The sequence below is a fragment of the Eulemur rufifrons genome, chromosome 23 (assembly GCF_041146395.1).
Source record: "Eulemur rufifrons isolate Redbay chromosome 23, OSU_ERuf_1, whole genome shotgun sequence".
NCBI lineage: Eukaryota > Metazoa > Chordata > Mammalia > Primates > Lemuridae > Eulemur > Eulemur rufifrons.
In genome coordinates, this window is record NC_091005.1 from 31,662,753 (window position 1) to 31,685,353 (window position 22,601).

General features: G+C 39.2%; 1 long non-coding RNA gene across 1 annotated transcript in view; it reads left to right on the top strand.

Annotated features, from left to right (window-relative positions):
• Positions 1 to 1,390: 1,390 nt before the first annotated feature.
• Positions 1,391 to 22,601, top strand: part of LOC138402169 (uncharacterized) — a 47,833-nt gene continuing 26,622 nt past the window's right edge. The window contains exon 1 of the long non-coding RNA XR_011236616.1: positions 1,391 to 1,522. This is a non-coding gene — a long non-coding RNA (uncharacterized lncRNA). The remainder of the gene's footprint in view (positions 1,523 to 22,601) is intronic.

The window sequence follows — 22,601 nt, forward strand, 5'->3', positions numbered from 1 at the left end:
AAGTCAATAGAAAACCTTCCGGAAAGAATTCACCATTCTAGAAGCCACTTAGAGTATTTGTAATTCATGGAAGGAGATCAAAATATCAACATTTACAGGGTTTGGAAGAAGTTGATTCCAACCCTTATGGAGGACTTTGCAGGGCTCAAGACTTCAGGAGAGGAAGTCACTGCAAATATGCTGGAAATAGCAAGAGTGTAACAATTAGCGGTGGGGTCTGAAGATGGGACTGAGTTGCTGCAATCTCATGACAAAACTTGAACTGATGAGTAGTTGCTTCTTACCAACGAGCAAAGAAAGTGGTTTCTTGAGATGGAATCTACTTCAGGTGAAGACACTGTGACTGCTGTAGAAATAACAACAAAGGACTTAGAATATTACATAAACTTAGTTGACACAGCAGGCACAGTATAGTTTGAGAGGACTGACCACATTTTGGAAGAGGTTCTACTGTGGGTAAAATGTTATCAAATAACGTCATAGGCTACAGAGAAATCTTTTCTGAAAGGAAGAGTCAATCAGCACAGCAAATTTCGTTGTTGTCTTAGTTTAAGCACTTGCTACAGCCAGCCTTCAGGAACCGTCACTCTGATCAGCCAGCAGCCATCAATATGGAGGCAAGACCCTCCACCAACAAAGATGACGACTTGCTGAAAGCATGTTATAGCATAAAATATTTTAAAATTAAGGTATGTACATTTTTATACATAATACTATTGCACACTTACTAGACTACAGTATAGTATAAACATAACTTTTGCTTGCTCTGGGAAACCAAAAAGTTCGTATGACTCACTTCATTGCCATGGTCTAGAACCGAGCCCTTAGTATTTCCAAGGTATGCCTGTAAATGACCAAGCAAGCAGCAATTTCGTGGGCACATTAAAAGCTTTAAATATTTACATGCATGTTATTCATTCAAAGTGTGCTTACTGGCATTTACTACATGAAATAGGAACAAACCTTCGTTTTAGTTACAGTTATAACCAAATGGCCAGGGAGGGGGCGGGGCCGTCGCTACGGCCCGCCCTACCTGTGCCCTCGTTGGTTGAGTTCGACGCCCGTTCCCGCCTAGCCCCGCCCCCGCCACGCCCCCGCCGTCCTCCGGGCCGGGAGGGGGCGTGGCCACTGCCACGCCAGGTGGTCCGGGCCGTCTCCTCTCGGGAGACTCGGGGCGAGCTCGAGGGCCGGCGGCGTGTGAGGCGCGGGCCGCCGTGGAAGCTCGCGCCGCGGTCCCGAGCAGCCGGCGCCAGAGGCCCGCGGCTCGCCGCCGCCCAGCGCCGCGCCCCGCCCCCTCGGCACGCAGGCCCCGCGCGAGCTCGCGTATGCGCGCTCGTCCCCGCCGGAGCCTCGGTTCGGCCTGCGGGGACGGGGCGGGCGGAGGCCGGGCCGCTGGCGTTCGAGGGAGGGGCCGGAGCCGCCGCCGCCGCCACCGTCGCTGCCGAGGGCGAGGAGCATGTCTGCAACTCGAGCCAAGAAAGTGAAGATGGCCACCAAATCGTGCCCCGAGTGCGACCAACAGGTGGGCGCCGGGGGCCGGGCGCGCTGGGCGGCGGGGCGGGTGCGCGCGGGCGGGCGGCCGTTGCGGGGCGGCAGTTGGCTGTGGAGAGGCCGCCTGGCCGGGGGTCCCGGCGGCCGAGTGATTGCCGGGGAGACCGGGGCCGCAGCCGGCCGGTCCCGCCTGGCGGCGGCCAGACAGGCGAATCCCTGGGTCCTGTGGTTCGGCCGCGTGGGACGGGGCGTCCGTCGGGACCGTCCGGGGTCGCCTCCGGGTCTCCGGGTGACAGCGGTGGGAGCCTGGGGGCCGCAGCGCAAGCGGACAAGCACGGCCCCTTCTCGCCCCCGTCGGCCCCGGCGAGAGTGCCCGGTGCCCGACTCCGAGTCCAGGCCCTGGCTCCGAAAGCCCCTCATGCCACGCAGGGTTGCTTTGTTCCCATTTGAGATGTGCACGGTGGATTCCCCCGACACTGTCCCCCCACGACCTGGGCGGACGCTTACATGTGGCAGAAGGGGCCGCAGCGTAATGACGTTTTTCTTTTAAATTTCAGTAAATTGGTGATATTTATATGCTTTTAAATTTCGTAACCCAAATATAATTTTAATAGAACTTCACTGAGAATGCTAAGTTCCCTTTAAAGTCCTATTTTTCTAGGCATCCTTTTCTTGAAAATCGGTGTGTATTTTCTAACTTTTAAAAAAATGCATTTGCCATTCCTACCTACATGTTGGTTCCTTGAATTTTTAATGTCTGCTTTCTAAGCTAAACTTGCTAGGTCATGCAAAGCCTTGGCGCTTGACCACCAGCAGCAGTCTAAGGTTCAGTTGGACATTCAGACTTCACAAGGGCCCAGATACGGCGGGAAACACTGTTAGACAGTAACATCAGAATTGTGTCAGTGAGGATCCTCACAGTATTCCAGAGGTCTTCCCAAGTTAAAGCTTAGATGTAAAGAAACTAGACTGCCGGTGGATGGAAGAGCCACCATGGCTTAGTAATTTCATGTTTCTGAGTCCATAATCGAGGCCCCCGCTTCCAAGGCCTTGCAGGGAATGGCGTGATAACACTGTACTTCGGGGAAGCCCAAAGCTGTGGCTTCTCCCTAGGTGCGTCATCAGCCTTCCAGTCTAGAGACCAACAAGAGGTCATTTTTACCCTAAGCAGTGTTGCCTGGTAACATTGCTGACATTCCACCTCATCAGGCTTACACAGTGCTAGAAAAAAGTTAACTAAATGTCTTTTTTTCTCACGAAGGAGAGTTCTGTTTTTTACTGATATTTCATAACCCAATTAAATTTTTTATACTGCTTCCTTTGTTTCAGTATATAGCATTTGATTATTTTTAACTAGAAAAAAATAGAAGTTTATTTAAAAGCCCCTCAATTAAAACCATTTGTAAGGCCCTTTCTTTCATGCCAAAATGCAAGCCTTAGTGTGTTTCCTTTTAAAAGAATTACCTCTCTCTCTCGTCTTCCTTTCTCTCTCAGCAAGAAAAATTTATTGCTTTCAGTAATTTCTCTCAGCATTGTTTTGTAGTTCCCATTGTGCAGGTTTTGTACATATTTTGTTAAGTTTACCCCTGTGGATTTCATGTTGGGGGATGCGGTTGTAAGTGGAATTGGTTTACAGATTTCATTCTTAGTGTTCATTGATTATATATAGAAATACAATTTTAAAAAATTCACCATTTAAACCATTTTAAAGTGTGCACTGTAGTGGTATTTAGTGTACATACAGTGACGTCTAACTATCATCACCATCTAGTTCCAGAACATATTCATTACCCCAAAATGAAACCCCACATCCAGTAAGCAGCCACTCCATCCTCCCTCCAGCCCGAGGCAACCACTAATTTTCTGTCTTTGTGGATTTGCCTGTTCTTGATATTTCATAGTAATGGAATCAATAATATGTGGTGTTTTTTGTTTGGCTTCTTTAACTTAGCATGTTTTTAAGGCTGATTCATGTTGTAGCATGTGTCAGTATTTCATTCCTTTTTATGGCCAAATAATATTCTGTAGTATGGATATATCATATTTTATCCATTCATCAGTTGATGGACATTTGGATTGTTTCCACGTTTGGGCTATTGTGACTAGTACTGCTATGAACATTCGTGCTAGGAGGCATCTTTGCCGCCTAGTCTTAGGATAGGAGGAAAGCTTTTCAGGTTTTCACTATTGGGTATGATATTAGCTTCTTCATTATGTTGAGGAAGTTCTCTTCTATTTTTCATTTGTTGAGTGTTTTTATCATGAAAATTAATCAGACTTAAAAATAACTAAACTATAAAACTCTCCGATGAAACAAGGGGTAGGTCCTCATGACCTTGAGTTTGGAAATAATTTCTCAGTTATACGAAAAGCACAAGCAACCACAGAAAAAATAAATTGGATTGCATCAGAATTTTAAAATACTGTGCATTTTGTTATTTGCTTTTTCTGCATCAAGTGAGATGACCATGTGGTTGTTTTCCCCCTGGTTTCTGTAAATGGTGTGTATCATATTGATTTATTTTTGTATTTTGTACCACCCTTGTATTTGAGAAATCCTACATGGTCACGGTAGATTCCTTTTACTGTTGCCTGATTTGGTTTGGTAATATGTAATGGGAGATTTTTTTTATCTGTGTTCATAAGGGATATTGGTGTATAGTTTTCTTGTGATAATTTTGTCTGGCTTTGATGTCAAGGTAGTGGTGGCCTCACAGAATGAGTTAGGAAGTAGTCCTTCCTTTTCTTTCTTTCTCTCCTCTTCCCCCTCGCCCCTAGAATTTACTAGGGAAGCCATCTGGTCCTGGGTCCTGGACTCTCCTTTTTGGGAAGTTTTTGTTTTTTTTTTTTAATTTTGATTCACTCATTTGTTGTGGATTTATTCAGATTTCTATTTTTTCTTGTGTTAGTTTTGGTAATTTGTGTGTTTTTAGCAATTTTTCCAATTCATCTAGGTTATCGAATACATTGACATAAAGTCTGTAGGATCTGTTGTGATATTCTGTTTCATTCCTAATATTTTGTTAAATTTGCATCTTTTTGAAATCTTGATCAGTATAGCTAGAGGTTTATCAATTTTGATATTTTCATAGGATCAGCTTTTGATTTATTCATTTTTCTGTATTATTTGTTCTATTTTATTGATTTCTTCTCTTTATTTTCTTCCACTTGCTTTGATTATAATTAGCTCTAGGTTTTCCGGCTTCATAAAGAGGAAACTTAATTTTAGACTTTTTCCCCTAATATAGCATTTAAAGCTATATATTTCTCTGTAGACATTGACTAGCTACTTTCCACAAACTTTGATGTGTTTTAAATTCAGTTTATAGCCTTGTCTTTATTTTATTTTTATTTTATTTTCTTTTTTAAATAGAGAGAGAGTCTCACACTGTCGCCCAGGGTGGAATGCAGTGGCATGATCATAGCTCACTGCAACCTTGAACTCCTGCATTCAAGTAATCCTATGCCTCAGCCTCCCTAGCAGCTGGGACTATAGGTGTGTACCACCATGCCTGGCTAATTTTTTAAAACTATTCTGTAGATTGGCCAGGTGCAGTAGCTCGTGCCTGTAACCCTAGCACTTTGGAAGGCCAAGGCAGGAAGATCGCATGAGGCCAGGAGTTCGAGACCAGCCTGAGCAAAAATGAGACCGTGTCTATACAAAAAATAGAAAAATTAGCGGGGCGTGTTGTCCCACGCCTTAGTCCCAGGTACTTGGGAGGCAGGAGGATTGCTTGAGCCCAGGAGTTGGAGGTTGCAGTGAGCTGTGATGACACTACTGCATTCTAGCCCAGGCAACAGAGCAAGACCCTGTCTTGAGAAAAAAGAAAAAATATTTTGTAGAGATGGGGTCTCACTATGTTGCCATGCTTTCTTTTTTGTTTTGAGTCAATCAACATGGCAAGCTTTATTATTGTCTTAGCAGAAGAAATTGCCGCAGCCACCCCAGCATTCAGCAACTCCCACCCCGGTCAGTTAGCCTCCGTCAACACCAAGGCAAGATCCTCCACCAGCAAAAAGAAGGCTCAGATGATCGTTAGCATTTTTTAGCAATATTGTATTTTTAAATAAAGATACATACATTTATTTTTACTTTTTATTTTTCCAGTCTCGCTCTGTCACCCCTGTTAAGTACAGTGGGGTCAACATAGCTCACTGCAACCTCAGACTCCTGGGCTCAAGCAATCCTCCTGTCTCAGCCTCATGAGTAGCTGGGACTACAGGCGTGTGCCATCACACCTGGCTAATTTTTCTATTTTTGATAGAGATGGGCCTCACTCTCATTCGGGCTGGTCTTGAACTCCTGACCTCAGGCTGTCCTCCTGCTTTGGCCTCCCGGAATGCTAGGATTATAGGCGTGAGCCACTGCACCCGGCCAAGATATGTACATTTTAAAAGAGATAATGCTATTGCATATTTAATGGACTACAGTATGGTATACACATAATTTTTATATGCACTGGGAAACCAAAAAGTTTGTGTGACTCACTCTACTGTGATAGTTGCTTTATTGCAGTGGTCCAGAACCAAACTCACAATATCTCTGAGGCATGCTTGTAGTTGTTTTATTGTCTTGTCATATTTTCAAAATATCAAATAAAAATTATGTTGCTAATGACTTTTACCTTTTTCGTTCTTTTGTAAGATTGAAATTTGTAAGATCAAACTTTTTTCTTTGTCAGGCATGATGACTCACACCTGTAATCCTAGCACTCTGGGAGGCCAAGGCAGGAGGATCGCTTGAGTTCAGGAATTCAAGAACAGCCTGAATGAGAGTGAGACCCATGTCTCTACTAAAAATATATAGAAAAAAATTAGCCGGGCATGGTGGTGCACACCTGTAGTCGCAGCTACTCGAGAAGCTGAGGCAGGAGGATTGCTTGAGCCCAGGAGTTTGAGGTTGCTGTGAGCTAGGCTGATGCCACAGCACTCTAGCCCAGGTGACAGAGACTCTGTATCAAACAAACAAAAAACCTTTTTTCTCAGTTTACAGTATTTTCTAATCTTCCTTTTTCTTTACTCTGATTTGTTTAGAAGAGTGTTGTTTAATTTCCACTTATTTTGGGGTTTTCTAGATATTTTTATTGATTTTTTCAGTTTAATTCTATCATGGTCAGAGAATGTCTCTCTCAGTTTTCAGTCTTTTATTTTTTCGGCATCTTGGTGATCACATTTATTGGAAATGTTGGAGAAAAATAAAAATGCCATTTAGCTTAAGAATTTGTGAGTTATCTGAAACTCACAAATTAACTCATTTCAGGAGTGGACGAATCCTTGTCTCATTTCTTAATATCAAAATGTATGCAGATTTCTCTTTTGAATATCACGTACATTTAAAGAGGCAATTGTACAAAGCCTCCTGTTTTCCACACAGGATAAATTCTTTGTTTCAGCCAACTCTCAATGAAAGGGCGACACCATCTCTCTGGACAAAGAACATTGGGACATTCCATTTCTTTGATTTATATATATCTTCATATGTTTCTTCATCAGTTTCTATAGTAGTTATAGTTCTTCCACATCTGCCAATATCATATTTAAATGTCGATGGTAAACATGTAATCTGCCTTGAAGCTGTCGGTCACTTCTCATTTTCACATCCAAGCTGTGCCTAAGATCCAGGGGCTGCTCTGTGGTGCTGGTAGTTTGTTGCTGGGCCATGTTGGCTGCCATGTTTCAAACCTTGCACCACTTTCCTGGCTCTTGCAAGAACATGTGAGCATCTCAAGATTTCAATCTTTTGAAATCTGTAAGACCTGTTTTATATTCCGTGGGTACTTGAAAAGAATGTATATATTCTTTCAACCGTTGGGCATAGTGTTCTATAAATTTTAATAAGGTTAAGGTGCTTGATATTGCCATTCAGATACCCTTAGTGTCTTTGTCCATTTTTTGCTGCTATAACAGAATACCACAGACTGGGTAATTTTTAAAGAATAAAAGTTCATTTTGGCTCACAGAATGGAGGCAGAAGGTCCAAGAGCATGGTGCTAACATCTCATCGTGACCTCTGTGCTGGTTTATCACGTGGTGAAAGGTTTGGAAGGGCAAGGGAACACTTGAGACTGAGTGAAATAGTGGACCAAACTCCCATGATAACTAACCCAGTCCTGTGATAATGACATTAATCCATTCATGAGGGCAGAGCTTTCGTGACCTAATCATCTCTGAAAGGTCCCATATCTTAATACTGTTCCAATGGCAATTAAATTTTAACACAACTATGTTCTAGTTCCAAAATGGTGGCATAGAAATAAGCTGGCTTCACTCCTCGCCTACAGAAAGACAAAAACAAATAACAATGCCGAGATTATCACCGGCAGCATCTCAGAACTCAAATATGAGGATTCTATGGTTCCTGGGACCAAAGAGAAGTGAAGAAGCTCCCAGCAGACAGGCTTAGGGTAATGTGATCACTAAGCAACTTGATAGCTTCAGTTTGTATGCTTGTTATGCCGATTAATTTTATAAGGATCATGGTACTTTTTTGTTGTGAATTATTTTTAATGCTCTTAATTATACCTATGAGGTAAATATACACAAGTTATCTTGGGAGTTAGTAAGACTAACATCCAAATAAGATTAGAAATGAGACTTGGATCATGGGTTGATATATTCTGTCTGTATTGTTGCCAGTATAAATCTTAATTGACATTTTTAATCTCTGATTTTTGTAAAACAAATAAATGAATTTCAACAGCATGTTCTAAAAAAATAAAAATAAATTTCAAGATGAGTTTTGGAGGGGATATTCAAGCGATTAACATTTACTAATTATTTTTGTCTAGTTCTATAACTTATTGAGAGAGGAGTGTTAAAAATACCCAGCTATGGGCGGGGCGCGGTGGCTCACACCTGTAATCCCGGCACTTTGAAAGGCTGAGGTGGGAGGATCACTTGAGGCCAGGAGTTTGAGACCAGTCTGGGCAACATAGCAAGATCCTGTCTTTACAAAAAATAAAAAAATTGAGCCGGGTGCGGTGGTGCACATTTGTAGTTGTAGCTACTTGGGAGGCTGAGGCAGGAGGATCACTTGAACCTAGGAGTTCAGGGCTGCAGTGAGGCATGATCCTGCCACTGTACTCCAGCCTGGGCAACAGAGGGAGACTCTGTCTTAAAAAAAATAAAATAAAATTGGCCGGGTGCGGTGGCTCACGCCTGTAATCCTAGCACTCTGGGAGGCCGAGGTGGGCGGATCGTTTGAGCTCAGGAGTTCGAGACCAGCCTGAGCAAGAGCGAGACCCCATCTCTACTAAAAATAGAAAGAAATTATATGGACAGCTAAAAATATATATATAGAAAAAATTAGCCGGGCATGGTGGCGCATGCCTGTAGTCCCAACTACTCGGGAGGCTGAGACAGGAGGATCCCTTGAGCTCAGGAGTTTGAGGTTGCTGTGAGCTAGGCTGACGCCATGGCACTCACTCTAGCCCGGGCAACAAAGTGAGACTCTGTCTCAAAAAAAAAAAAAAATAAATAAATAAAATAAAATTCATCTATGATTGTGGTTTTAACTGTTTCATACTTTAATGCTTTCAGTGTTTGTTTCATATGTTTTGAAGCTCTGCCATTAAGCAGGTATACATTTAGAATTTTGTATCTTTTTGATGTTTTGATTCTTCTGTTATTAAGTGCCCCTATTTGCCTCCAGTAAGTGCTACTTGTCTTAATCTGTTTTGTCTGATTTTATTATAGCCAATCAAACCGTCTTATATTCCCTCTTTGCTTGGTGTATCTCTTTTCCTTATTTTTTGTTTTCTATGTATTTCTTGTAAACAGCTTAGTGTTAGTTTTTACTTTTTAATCCATTCGAACAATATTTCCCTTTTGATTAGAGAATTAGTCTATTTATATTTAATGTAATTATTCATATGTTTGGGTTTGGTTTTGTCATTTTGCTCAGGTTTTTTGTCCCATCGGCTTTTTGTTCTATTCCTCTTTTCCTTTTGTATTAATTAAATAGTTTTTGGTATTATGTTTTAATTTCTCTGTTGGCTTTTTACCTTTTATATCTGTTTGTGTTATTTTTAAAGTGATTGCTGTAGGAATTACATTTATGCAACTCGGACTTATCAGTTTATTTAAATGTAATATTGGATTACTTCAGGAAAAACATAGGAACCTCGAAATCATCTGGTTTCCTTTACTTTTCCCAGCCTTTGTGCTTTTATTAGATGACCAGTGTATCCCCAGTTCGCCTGGGTGTTTCCTGGTTTTAGCACTGAAAGTCCCATGTCTGAGGAAGTCTCTCAGTCCTGGGCAAATTACAAAAGTGGGTCATTCTAACTATTGTTATCTTTGTTACACCTGTAAATGTTATAAACCCAAAATAATGTTACAATTTTGTTTTAAGACAGAGGTGAACAAAATATGGCTCTTAGTGCCAAATCTGGCTCCTGGCTTGTTTTTGTAAGACATGCAAGCTAAGAATAGTTTTTGCATTTCAAAGACTTGTTAATAAAAAATCCCAGAAACATATGTGATGTAGACTGACTGTGGCCCACAAACCTCATTTATTTACTATCTGGCCGTTTACAAAACAGTCCACTGATGTCTGCTTTAAGCAGTAATATATCTTCTTTTTTTTGACAGAGTCTCACTCTGTTCTCCGGGCTAGAGTGCCGTGTCATCAGCCTAGCTCACAGCAACCTCAAACTCCTGGGCTCAAGCGATCCTCCTGCCTCAGCCTCCTGAGTAGCTGGGACTACAGGCATGTCCCACCATGTCCGGCTAATTTTTTCTATATATTTTTAGTTGGCCAAATAATTTCTTTCTATTTTTTAGTAGAGACGGGGTCTTGCTCTTGCTCAGGCTGGTCTCGAACTCCTGAGCTCAAGGGATCCTCCTGCCTCGGCCTCCCAAACTGCTAGGATTACAGGCATGAGCCACCGTGCCCGGTCAGCAGTAATACATCTTTAAAAGAAGATAATAGAAGGAAAAATCATATAAACATATATTATTTATACATACATTTACATATATTTACCATTATTTATATTTATATACATATATTTACCATTTTAAATTTGAGTAATTTGACATGACTGGAGAGTCTTTCTTATTCCTTTTTAAAAGCAGATTTTAGTACACTGTTTGGGGAGCAATCTTGTGGGCCAGCCCAATCTGTATTACTTTTTATGGGCAGTGGTGGAAATGTGATCAGAGAAAGATTAAGCAAAAGGAACAGGGCTTAGTTCCAGTGTCACCAAGCACCACTTGTATGTAATAAAAAGGATTTGGTGAGGTTTTCCTAAGTAAAGGATTATTTCTGTTCTTAAAATTTTATTATGTCCTGACATAATTTGACTAAATGAATATTTATAAATCTATTTGGAAGAAATAATTTCAATATTTAAAACATTTTCATTTGTTCTGGTTGATAGAGTAAAAGCTTAGGTTTCATTGTGCCTTCTAGTATGTTTAGGCCACAAACCATTGCAATTCTAACCTGTTTTACTTGGCATAAGAATAATCTTCCATATAGAAAAATTAGCCAGGAGCAATGATGTGGACCTGTAGTCCCAGCTCCTTGGGAGGCCGAGGCAGGAGGATTGCTTGAGCCCAGGAGTTTGAGGTTGCTGTGAGTTATGACGTGACACCAGTGCACTCTAGCTGGGGCGACAGAGCAAGACTCTGTCTTAAAAAAAAAAAAATCTTTCAGGAAAAGATACCTGTTTTTAGTATGCTGCCTTAAATACAAAAAGAAAATCCAAGAACAGCTAGAAGTGTTCCTTGTAATAAGAGCTCAGTTTCATTTGCACAGAGCTCATTACTATAATTAAATTAAATGTGGCCTGAAGCTGCCTCCATATGTGGGGAACTGCAGCCTGTGAGTATATTCTTATAACAAATAGCTGAATGTCAGCCAATCACAGGCTGATCAGACCATGTCCCTATAAGGTAAACCTCTTGTTGTACCATGCCTAAGTAAGGCAAATGCTGAGCTGTAACCAGTCAAGCTTTTTCTGTACGTCACTTCCTTTTTCTGTCTATAAATGGTTGGCCCACATTAATGGGTGGACCTCTCTGGACCTCTCCTGGTTCAGTATGCTGCTGAATCATAGTTTGCTCAGATAGACTCTGCTCAATTTAATTTGTCTAAAAGTTTTTCTTTTAACAGTGTGCTACATATATCCTTTTGAATATATCAAATATTACATAAAACATTATTTTGTTCTTAAGGGAACATAATCATGAGAATTAAAACAAACTTTTGTTGATTCTTAATGTGATATATCTTTTAGTAAAAGTAACTGAAGAAACTAATTTTTTACTGTAGTTGAGGATTTTTAATTTTTTGAAACTGAGGGTTTTTTTAAACTTAAATCTGATTAAGAAACTATTCCTTAAGATATCAGCCAGGCGCAGTGGCTCACGCCTGTAACCCTAGCACTCTGGGAGGCGGAGGTGGGTGGATCATTTGAGCTCAGGAGTTCGAGACCAGCCTGAGCAAGAATGAGACCCCCGTCTCTACTAAAAATAGAAAGAAATTTTGTGGACAACTAAAAATACATAGAAAAAATTAGCCAGGTATGGTGGCGCATGCCTGTAGTCCCAGCTACTCACGAGGCTGAGGCAGGAGGATCGCTTGAGCCCAGGAATTTGAGTTTGAGGTGAGCTAGGCTGACGCCACGGCACTCTAGGCTGCGCAACGGAGTGGGACTCTGTCTCAAAAAAAAAAAAAAAAGAAAGAAACTATTCCTTAAGATACAGACTAAAGCGGTAAACCAAAAAGCTGTGTTTAGTTTTTGTTTTTGATTGTGCAACATGTTATAATACTGCAGTGGTTCTATAAGACCTGAGGTATATAATATTGAAAATTCATATGTATTTTATGTGAAAAATATAGAATCTTTAACATTTGCAGTAATTTTTCTATTTGAATATATTTACTTACATGGGAGGATGGGGTGGGAGAAGGCGTTATGTCCCCCAAGGGACATTCAGCACTGTCTGCACACCTTTTTCAGATTAGGAGACTGATATGCTGCCCACTGTGCCAAGAGGGCCACATGGTGACGTTTTTTGGTTATCACAGTTGGGTTGACATCTATGCAGTAGAGGCCAGAGAAGCTGGTAAATATCCTATCGTGCACAGGACAGCTCATCACAGCAAAGAATTATTGGCCCAAAACATCAATAATGTCAAAGTTGAGATACCCTTATCTACTTCATAATGCCTTTCATTTTCAGGTGTTTCACATCTATTATTCATATCACTCAGGGTTTACTGAGTCCTTGTGAGTGTATAGTATTCAGGATTATTGTTTGCTTCTAGTATTTTTTTTAATTGTGGTAAAATACACATAGCAAAATTTACCATTTTAACAACTTTTAAGTGTACAATTCAGTAACATTAAGTATACTCACAGTGTTGTGCAACCATCATCACTATCCATTACTAGAACTTTTGCATTTTCCCAGAGAAACTCTGTACCAGTTAAACAGTAACTCCCCATTCCTCCCTACTCCTCAAGCCATTGGTAATGTCTGTTCTACTGTTTGTCTCTATGCATTTGCTCATATAAGTGGAATCATACAATACTTATTATTTCTAGTATTTTTTTGTATATATGTTATATTTTAATTTTTACCTTAAGATTTTTTCTTGTTTTTTGTTTTTATTATATATAGAGCAGTGTTTTTTTCCTAACTGGAGAATGTTTTATTTAACACAGCACAATCATTTTGTGAATTATGTCTACTGACAATAATTTTTGGTTCTTTTTTTAATGAAAGATTGAAATGAATTATTTATAATATAGTTATTTTGAAGCCCTTTTAATCTAGGAAACAAAATAAGACAAGGCTTTTTTCTTTATAGTTTGTTTACAGTTTTACTTGGAAAGTAAAAACTATGTTCAAGGAATCAATTGATATAATGCCCCCACAATAAATTTTATTAGTAAATATTTTGAAGCTTTTTCTTCCTAAAATACTGGAAATGCAGCATTAGCACAATTCATCAATAATTACCTTTTTTTTTTTTTTTTTTTTTTGAGACAAAGTCTCTGTTGCCCAGGCTAGAGTGCTGTGGTGTCAGCCTAGCTCACAGCAACCTCAAACTCCTGGGCTCAAGTGATCCTCCTGCCTCAGGCTCCCAAGTAGCTGGGACTACAGGCATGCGCCACCATGCCTGGCTAATTTTTTGTTTCTATTTCTAGTAGAGATGGGGTCTGGCTCTTGCTCAGGCTGGTCTTGAACTCCTGACCTCAAGCAGTCCTCCCACCTCGGCCTCCCAGAGTGCTAGGATTACAGGTGTGAGCCACCACGCCCGGCCCATCAATAATTATCTTCAACACAAAATACAAATTGTATTGTAATTAGCTGGTGGTTTCCTCTTATCCAACTTGTCCAACCCATTTTACAGTTGTTTTTATAGAAAGCTTTCTTTTCATAAATGGATTCATTGAAGGTAGTGATTATTTTCTTTGTGTTGTTTCGGGAGGTGATAGTTAGCTCAGTAGAAAGAATGTTTACATTAAGCACTTTCATTAGGCAACAGAAATCAACCTATTAATAATTGAATGTCAATATTTATGCATTATTTCTCATTTACAGAAGTCTCTGCTAGTTCTATATAAGGGCATATATGATTTTGATATGTTTAATTTTAGGACTTGATTTGAACAAAGATGTAAAATGAAAAAATGATATACCTATCTTTGGCATATTTTACTTTTTAAAAATATTAACATTTTTAGTTGTGGTTTGAAGGAACCACATTTATACTTAATAGAATATGGACTTGGACATGTCTGGAGTCTAGTTGAGTTTTAGAAATCGGTCATTAACATCTTTTCTCTTAAATAAAGCTTCTTCAGTATTTTTATTGCAGAAAAAGAACTCTACCAGAATTTGTTAGCTTGATTAGTGTTAATTAGCTTAAATAGACAAAATGTTTATGTACTAGAGTATGAGGCATCTTATAAATACATGAATACGAAGTACTACAACTAGGCTTTTTAAAGAAAAACAGTAGAAGAATGGACTTTAACACATGGAATTGCAGTTTTCTGTACTTGCTGGTACTATTTTGGTGAAATTCATTTTTGGCTTTTGGTAAATAATTTTTGATTCAAGGATCATCCTTAGGGATTTGGGGGCATTATCTCTTCAAAAGTTTTTCTTGCAGTGGATTTAAATGTTAAAATATGATGAAATACCTTCATAAGATCAGTGTTTATATAAGTATCAATATCCTGGTTGTGATATTATAATATAGTTTTACAGAATGTTATTATTGGGGCAACAAGACAAAGTGTATAAGGAATCTGTAGTATTGCTTATGAATTCATGTGTGAATCTGTAGTTTTCTTAAATAAAAGTAAAGCAGTAAAAATAAAATGATAAAAGACTTTCATTTTTGGCCAAGATAGAGTAAAGACCAGATTTTTCCTCCCACCCCAGACAACTATTTAAAAAAAAAAGCAGACAAAATATTTGAAACAACAGTTTTGAAGACACTGAACACATTGAACACCAGGCAATGAAGGGTATGGGCCCTGAGAATTGGGAACCAGGAAAGCTCTGTGATTGCCTACCTAGCTTACTGCCTTAAGAATGTTTCTGGCTGTGGAACAGAGAAATGAAACTCAACCCCAAACCACAGTAAAAACTAAGTCAGTCTCCTTTCCCTGCTCTGTCCAGCTCCAGTCTGCTTGGAGCCTTCTTTGCTCTCCCCAGAAAGCCTCACCATGAAAGCCTTTTCATACCCTCTTGCTTCATGGGTGGTGCCATCTGTGTCAACATCTGAACTGAATTTTGGATGGGCGGTCTGTCTGTCTCTGCAGGGTGACCACAACAGTAGAGAAAGGGTATTTTTTTTTTTTTTCAACAAATTGTGCTCAAACAGTTGGATATGCATGTACCAAAAAAAAAAAAAAAAAAAGTTCTCCCACAGTTTTCTTTATTATGGCAAGGTATACATAACAAAATTTACCATCTTAACTATTTTTAGATTTTATTTTTTAGGGCATTTTTACATTTTCAACAGCAAAATCAAGCAGAAGGTACAGAGATTTCCCATATGCCTGTGCCCCAACACATGAATAGCTTTCCCTATATTAACATCCGTCACCAGAACAATACATCTGTTACAATTGATGAATCTGCTGTGACACATTATCACACAAAATCCGTAGTTTATATTAGGTTTCACTCTTGGTGTACATTCTGTGGATTTTGACAAACATATAATGACATGTATCTATAATTACAATATCCTACAAAATAGTTTCACTGCCCTCAAAATGTGCTCTGCCTGTTCAAACCTCCCTCTCCCCAACCCCTGGCAACCACTGATCTTTTTACTGTCTTCATAGTTTTGCATTTTCCAGAATGTCATAGAGTTGGAATCATACAGTGGATAGCCTCTTCAGATTGGCTTTTTTCACTTAGTAATATGCATTTATTTTTGCATTATTTTCATGGCTTGATAGCTTATTTCTTTTTAGCACATATTCTCTTGTCAAGATGTACCATGATGTATTTGTCCAATACCTACTGAAGGATATCTTGGTTGCTTCCAAGTTTTTGGCAGTTATAAATAAAGCTGCTGTAAACATCTCTGTGTAGGTTTTGTGTGGACATAAGTTTTCAAGTCACATGGGCAAATACCAAGGGGTGAGATTGCTGGGTCATATGGCAAGTTTTTTAAGAAATCGCCAAACTGTATTCCAAAGTGACTGTACTATTTTGCATTCTCACCTGCAGTGAATGAGAGTGCCTGTTGCTCCACCAGTATTTGGTGGTGGTGTGTTCTGGATTTTGGCCATGCTAATAGGTGTGTATCAGTATCTCATTGTTATTTTAATTTGCATTTCCCTGATGACTTGATGTGGAGCATCTATTCATATGCTTATTTACCATCTGTATAGCTTCTTTTGTGAGGTATCTATTAAGGTCTTTGGCCCATTTTTTAACTATGTTGTTTGTTTTGCTGTTGAGCTTTACATGTTCTTTGTATATTTTGCATAACAGTCCCTTATCAGATGTGTCTTTTGCAAATATGTTTTTCCTAGTCTGTGGCTTGTCTTTATTTTATTCATAGTGTCTTGTAGAGCAGAAAGTTTTAATTTGAATAAAGTTGAGTTTATCAATCCTTTTTTTCATAGATTGTGCCTTTGGTGTTGTATCTAAAAAATCATCGCCAAACCCAAAGATATCTAGATTTTTTTCCTGTACTATCTTTTAGGAATTTTATATTAGGTCATTAGATATGAAATGTCCGATTTGAATCAGAAGTGTAGTTTATTATATCTCAAACAAGAAGCAGTACAGTTAATCAAAGTATGCACCTAAACTGTGGACACAGTTTTGCCAGCTTAATGGTAGCTTGTTTATGCTAGCAGCAAAGAAGCCTGGAGAGCAAGTGGAAGTGAAATCCTGAAAGGTGTTTTCCACAGCTTGTTGAGAATTAAGTATTTTTTCTTGCAAGAAGTGGTCCGTAGCCTGGAAGAAGTGGTCATCAGTTGGTGCAAGGTCTGGTGAATATGGTGGATGACAGAGAGTTTCCAAGTCTGGCTGCTGTAGTTTCAGTGGCGTTGTTTGTGCAACATGTGGTCGAGCATTGTCTTGTAAGAGGACTGGCCTGTCTCTCTTGACCAATCTCGGCTGCTTCATCGCAAGCATCCTCATTATTTTGTCCAACTGATTGCAGTAGACATCCATTGTAATCGATTGACCAGGTTTCATGAAGCTATAGTGGATAATACCACTGCTAGACCACCAAATGGATACCATTAGCTTTTATTGATTAATATTCAGTTTTGGAGTGTGTTTTGGCACTTCATCTTTATCCAACCATTGTGCCCAACGCTTGCAATTGTCAAAAAGAATCCATTTTTCATCACATGTAACAATAGGGTGTAGAAATGGTTTGCCTGTGAGTCATGACTGCAAAGAAAGAGAAGTTTTGAGACTATTTCTCTTCTGATGCTCATTCACCTGGAACCCATCTATCCAGCTTCTTTACCTTGGCCATTTGTTTCAAATGGTCCCATATTGTTGGAATGGTAACATCAAACCTTGCTGGTAATTCACGCATAGGTTAAGATGGATTCGCTTCTGCTACAGCTTTCAGCTCATCGTTATCCACCTTGGTCTCAGGTTGCCTATGGGCTCATTTTCAAGATTAAAATCACCAGAATGGAACTTCTCAAACTATCGATGTACTGTGCGTTCATTAGCCGCATACTTTCCAAACAATTTGTTGATATTTCGAGCTGCCTGCGCAGCATTGGTTCTATGTCGGAACTCATATTCAGAAATAACATGAGTTTTTGACTTACCATGGTTTCACAAAAATTGCTCTAAAAATTTTTTTGAAAGAGCCAAAATGTGCGTTTGAAAGACTGAGGATGTACCTTCACAATAAAAATAAAACAAGTGTCAAAGTGAAATGTCAGAGATATCAACTGTCAAACTTAGTACTTAAGGAAATCAGACATTTCATACTTAATAACCTAATAGTTTTATTGTTGAGCCTAAGAAATATTTATTTATAGAAATGCCCCCTATATTTTTAGAGACAGAAATGATTTCAGGAGTCTTGCAAGGCTTTGCCCTGAAGGAAAATGTAAACGTGTTAGTTCACATATCAAAAGCTGCCTCCCTCAGGAGGGTCTCAGTGGTCAGTAGCAGCTGCTTTCCAAGGTGAGGCTGCAGTCTCAGGCCTGTGGCTCTCACCTGCTTTGAAAGACACAGCAGGTTTGCATAGAGCCACGGGATGGGGAGCTGATCAAGAAAGGCAGGCTGCCCGAGATGAGAGCTGATCAGAGATGAGAGCTGATCAGAGATGAGAGCTGATCAATAAGATACGCTACCCAGCGGCCCCATGTGGTTAAAGTAATTAGCATAAGGAACAGCTCATGCTTGACTTCTGAAATCTCTGTTCTAATAGACAATAACCAGAGCCACGATGTCTCTGTTTTTGCTAAAGTGATAGCTTTATCTTAAAACTTAGAAGTTTGCCCTGAGAAGATTTTATAACCCTTTGTTCACCTAGATAGAGTTAGTTAAGGGATCTGTGGAAGCCTTTTGGAAGACTTTGGACCTAAACCGAATTTTCTGTTACTATGTAAATCCTGTTACCCCTGGCAACCGAAACACTGTACCTATAAATACCTGTGTAAAACTTCAGTCAAGGTTGCACGTTCTAATGGGAAAGGCGTGTAACCATCTGAGTACCCTCCTTTACCTATCTTCATAAATTTATTCTTTATAAGCTATATTTTTGCCTCTGTGTATTATTTTTATTTCTATTTCCTGCTATTTCTTTATCCTTTGTGACGACCCCTGTCTGAGGGACCTGATTTTTTTCTGGGAGTGTAGCTAACTCCCTGCATTTTATGTTGTACAGTTAGATCTGTAATGCATTTTGGGTTAGTTTTTGTGAAGGGTGTAAGGTCTGTGCCTAGATTTATTTTTTTACATATGGATGTTCAGTTCCATTTTTGAAAAGACTGGTTTGAGCACCATTTGTTGAAAAGACTGTCTTTTCTCCATTGAATTGTCTTTGTCCCTTTGTCGAAGAGTAGTTGACTATTGATGTGGTCTGTTTCTAGGATTTCTATTTTGTTTTAATAGACCTATTTGTCTTTTGCCAATACCACACTGTCTTGATACTGTTCCTTTATACTAAGTCTTGAAGTCAAATTTTGTTCTTCTCCTTCACTATTGCATTGGCTATTCTGGGTCTTTTTCCTATTCATATGTGATATTGTGAAATATGTATTTTGGTCTTTGTTCCCATTTTTGGGGCATGCAATTCCTAAAATCTTTGGAATCATCAAAATAAGTATCTTTTTGTATACTAATGAGTTGACTGATGGCTAGCAGTTCCTCAGTAGCTTCAGACCTCATCCTTGGAAAGACCAAGGCAGGATTAGAGGGCTGGGACTTTCAGCGCCCCCCAACCTCCTGGGAGTGAAGAGGGGCTAAAGGTTAAGTTGATCACCCATGGCCAATGATTTAATCAATCATGCCTATGTAATGAGGCTTTATAAAGGGAGCTTCTGGATAGCTGAACATGTGGAAGTTCCTAGAAGGTGGCGCCATGTTCCTGGGAGGGCATGGACATCCACTCCCCCATACCTCCCCATATGCAGCTCTTCATCTGTATTCTTTTTATATCCTTTATAATAAACCAGTAAACCTAAGTATTGCCCTGAGTTCGGTGAGCCACCTATAGCAGATTAATTGAAGTGAGGAGGTGGCCTTGGGAATCCCCATTGATAGCCAATTGGTCAGAAATGTAGGTAAAGCACCCTAGGGTTTGCAATTGGCATCAGAAGTAGCGGGCAGTCTGAGCCTTCAATAGGTGGAATCTGATGCTATCTCCAGGTAGATAGTGTCAGAATTGAATTGAATTAGAGGACACCTAGCTCATGTTTGCTAAAGAATTGATTACTTGCTTGATGTATGGGGAAAATACTCCATACATTTGGTCATAGAACTCTTGTGTTGCTTATTATAGGTGAGAGCAGAGGAAGAACAGTTTGTTTATTCTACTCTACCTTGTGGAGAATCAGTTTGCTGATATTCACAAAATAATTTGCTGGATTTTGATTGGGATTGCACTGAATCTGTAAGGGGGGAAGAACTGACATATTGACAATATTGAGTCTTCCTATCCATGAGCATGGAATATCTCTATTTAGTTCTTCCTTAACTTCTGTCATCAGAGCTTTGTAGTTCTCTTCACACAGATGTACTACATGATATTCTTCTTGTATGTATTGTTTTGGATTTATGCCTAAGTTCATTTTCTTGGATGCTAAAGTAAATGGTATTGTGTTTTTAATTTCAAATTCTACTTGTTCATTGCTGGTATATAGGAAAATGATTGACTTTAGTGTATTAACCTTGTGTCTGACAACTCTGCTATAATTGTTTATTAGTTTCTGAAGGTTTTTTTGTTGAATCTTTTGGATTTTCTACATAGATGGTCATGGCATCCACGAACAAAGACAGTTTTATGTTTTCTTTCTCAATCTGTATACCTTTTTTGTCTATTTCTTGTCTTATTGTCTTAGCTAGGACTTCCAATACAATATTGAAAAGCAGTGGTAAGAGGGTCCATCATTGCTTTGTTACTGATCTTAATGGGAAAGCATCTAGTTTCTCACCATTAAGTATGATATTAAATGCAGGCTTTTTATACATATTTTTTTATCAAGTTGAGGATTTTTTCCTCTATTCCTAGTTTACTGAGAGATTTTTTTTTTTTTTTAAATCATGAATGGGTGTTGATATGTCCAACTATAATAGTGGATTCATCTTTTTTTTCCTGGCAGTTCTATCAGATTTTGCCTCATGTAGTTTGACACTATTGTTAGGTGCACACATGTTAATGATTGTTAGTTGGTTTTTTTTTTTTTTTTTGAGAGCAGACTTCTTTATCATTATTTGATGCCCCTTTATCCCTCATAATTCTCCTTGCTCTGAAGTCTGCTCTGAGTTAATGTAGTTACTCCCACTTTCCTTGATTAATGTTAGCATGGTATATCTTTCTCCATCCATTTACTTTAAATTTATGTGTCTTCTTTAAAATAGGTTTCTTATGGACAACATATAGTTGGGTTTTGTTTTTGATGCATTCTGATAGTCTCTGCCTATTAATGAGTGCATTTAGACATTGACATTCAAAGTGATTATTGATTAGATTAGTATCTATAAAATTGATTACTATTTTCCTTTTGTTGCCCTTGTTCTTTCTTCCTATCTTTGTCTTCCACTCTTTTCTGCCTTTTATGGTTTTAATTGAGCATGTTATATGATTCCATTGTCTGTCATTTTTTAGTATGTTAACTATACTCCCTTTGTTTACTTTTCTAGTGGTTGCCATAGTGTTTGCAATATACAGTTAAAACTAATGCAACTGCACTTTCAAATAACACTGTGTCACTTCATGGTAGTGCAAGTATCTTATAATAACAAAATAATCTTAATACTTCCCTTGTGTCCCTTGTATCATTGCTGTCATTCATTTTACTTATATATGAGCATACATAAACATATATACACATATAGGCATGCATCATTAAATATATTTTTGCTATAATTATTTTGAACAACCTGTTGTTAGATCAATTATGAATAAGAGAGGCTGAGTAGGTGGCTCACACCTGTAATCCCAGTGCTTTGGGAAGCTGGGGCTGGAGGATCACTTGAGGCCGGGAGTTTGTGACTGGCCTGTATAACACAGTGAGACCCCATCTCTACAGAAAATAAAATAATAATTTTAAATAATAAAATTTTATTAATAAAATAATAAAAACATGGTGGTACATGCCTATAGACCTAGCTGCCTGGGAGGCTGAGGTGGGAGAATTGCTTGAACATGGAAGTTCAGGGCTGCAGTTAGATCATGCCACTGCACTCCAATGACAGAGCCAGACCCTGTCTCTTAAAAAAAAAAAAAAAGAAAGAAAAATAAGTTTTTATTTTACCTTCATTATTCTCTGATGTTCTTTATTTCTTTATGTAGATCTGAGTTTCTGACCTGTATCATATTAGTTTTCTCTGAAGAACTTCTTTTACCATTTCTTGCAAGGCAGGTCTGTTGGCAACACATTACCCCAATTTTTGTTTGTCTGATAAAGTACTTCTTTTTTTTTTTTTTTTTTTTTTTTTTGAGACAGAGTCTCACTCTGTTGCCCAGGATAGAGTGAGTGCCGTGGCGTCAGCCTAGCTCACAGCAACCTCAAACTCCTGAGCTCAAGCGATCCTCCTGCCTCAGCCTCCCGAGTAGCTGGGACCACAGGCATGTGCCACCATGCCCGGCTAATTTTTTTTTTATATATATATTTTTAGCTGTCCATATAATTTCTTTCTATTTTTAGTAGAGATGGGGTCTCGCTCTTGCTCAGGCTGGTCTCGAACTCCTGAGCTCAAATGATCCGCCCACCTCGGCCTCCCAGAGTGCTAGGATTACAGGCGTGAGCCACCGCGCCCGGCCTGATAAAGTACTTCTTTTGAAGGATAATTTCGCAGGGTAGAGCATTTCTATATTGGTGGTGTTTTGTTTTGTTTTGTTTTGTTTTTGTGTTTGGTTTTTTTTTTTTGTTTGTTTGTTTTTGAGACAGAGTTTTACTCTGTTGCCCGGG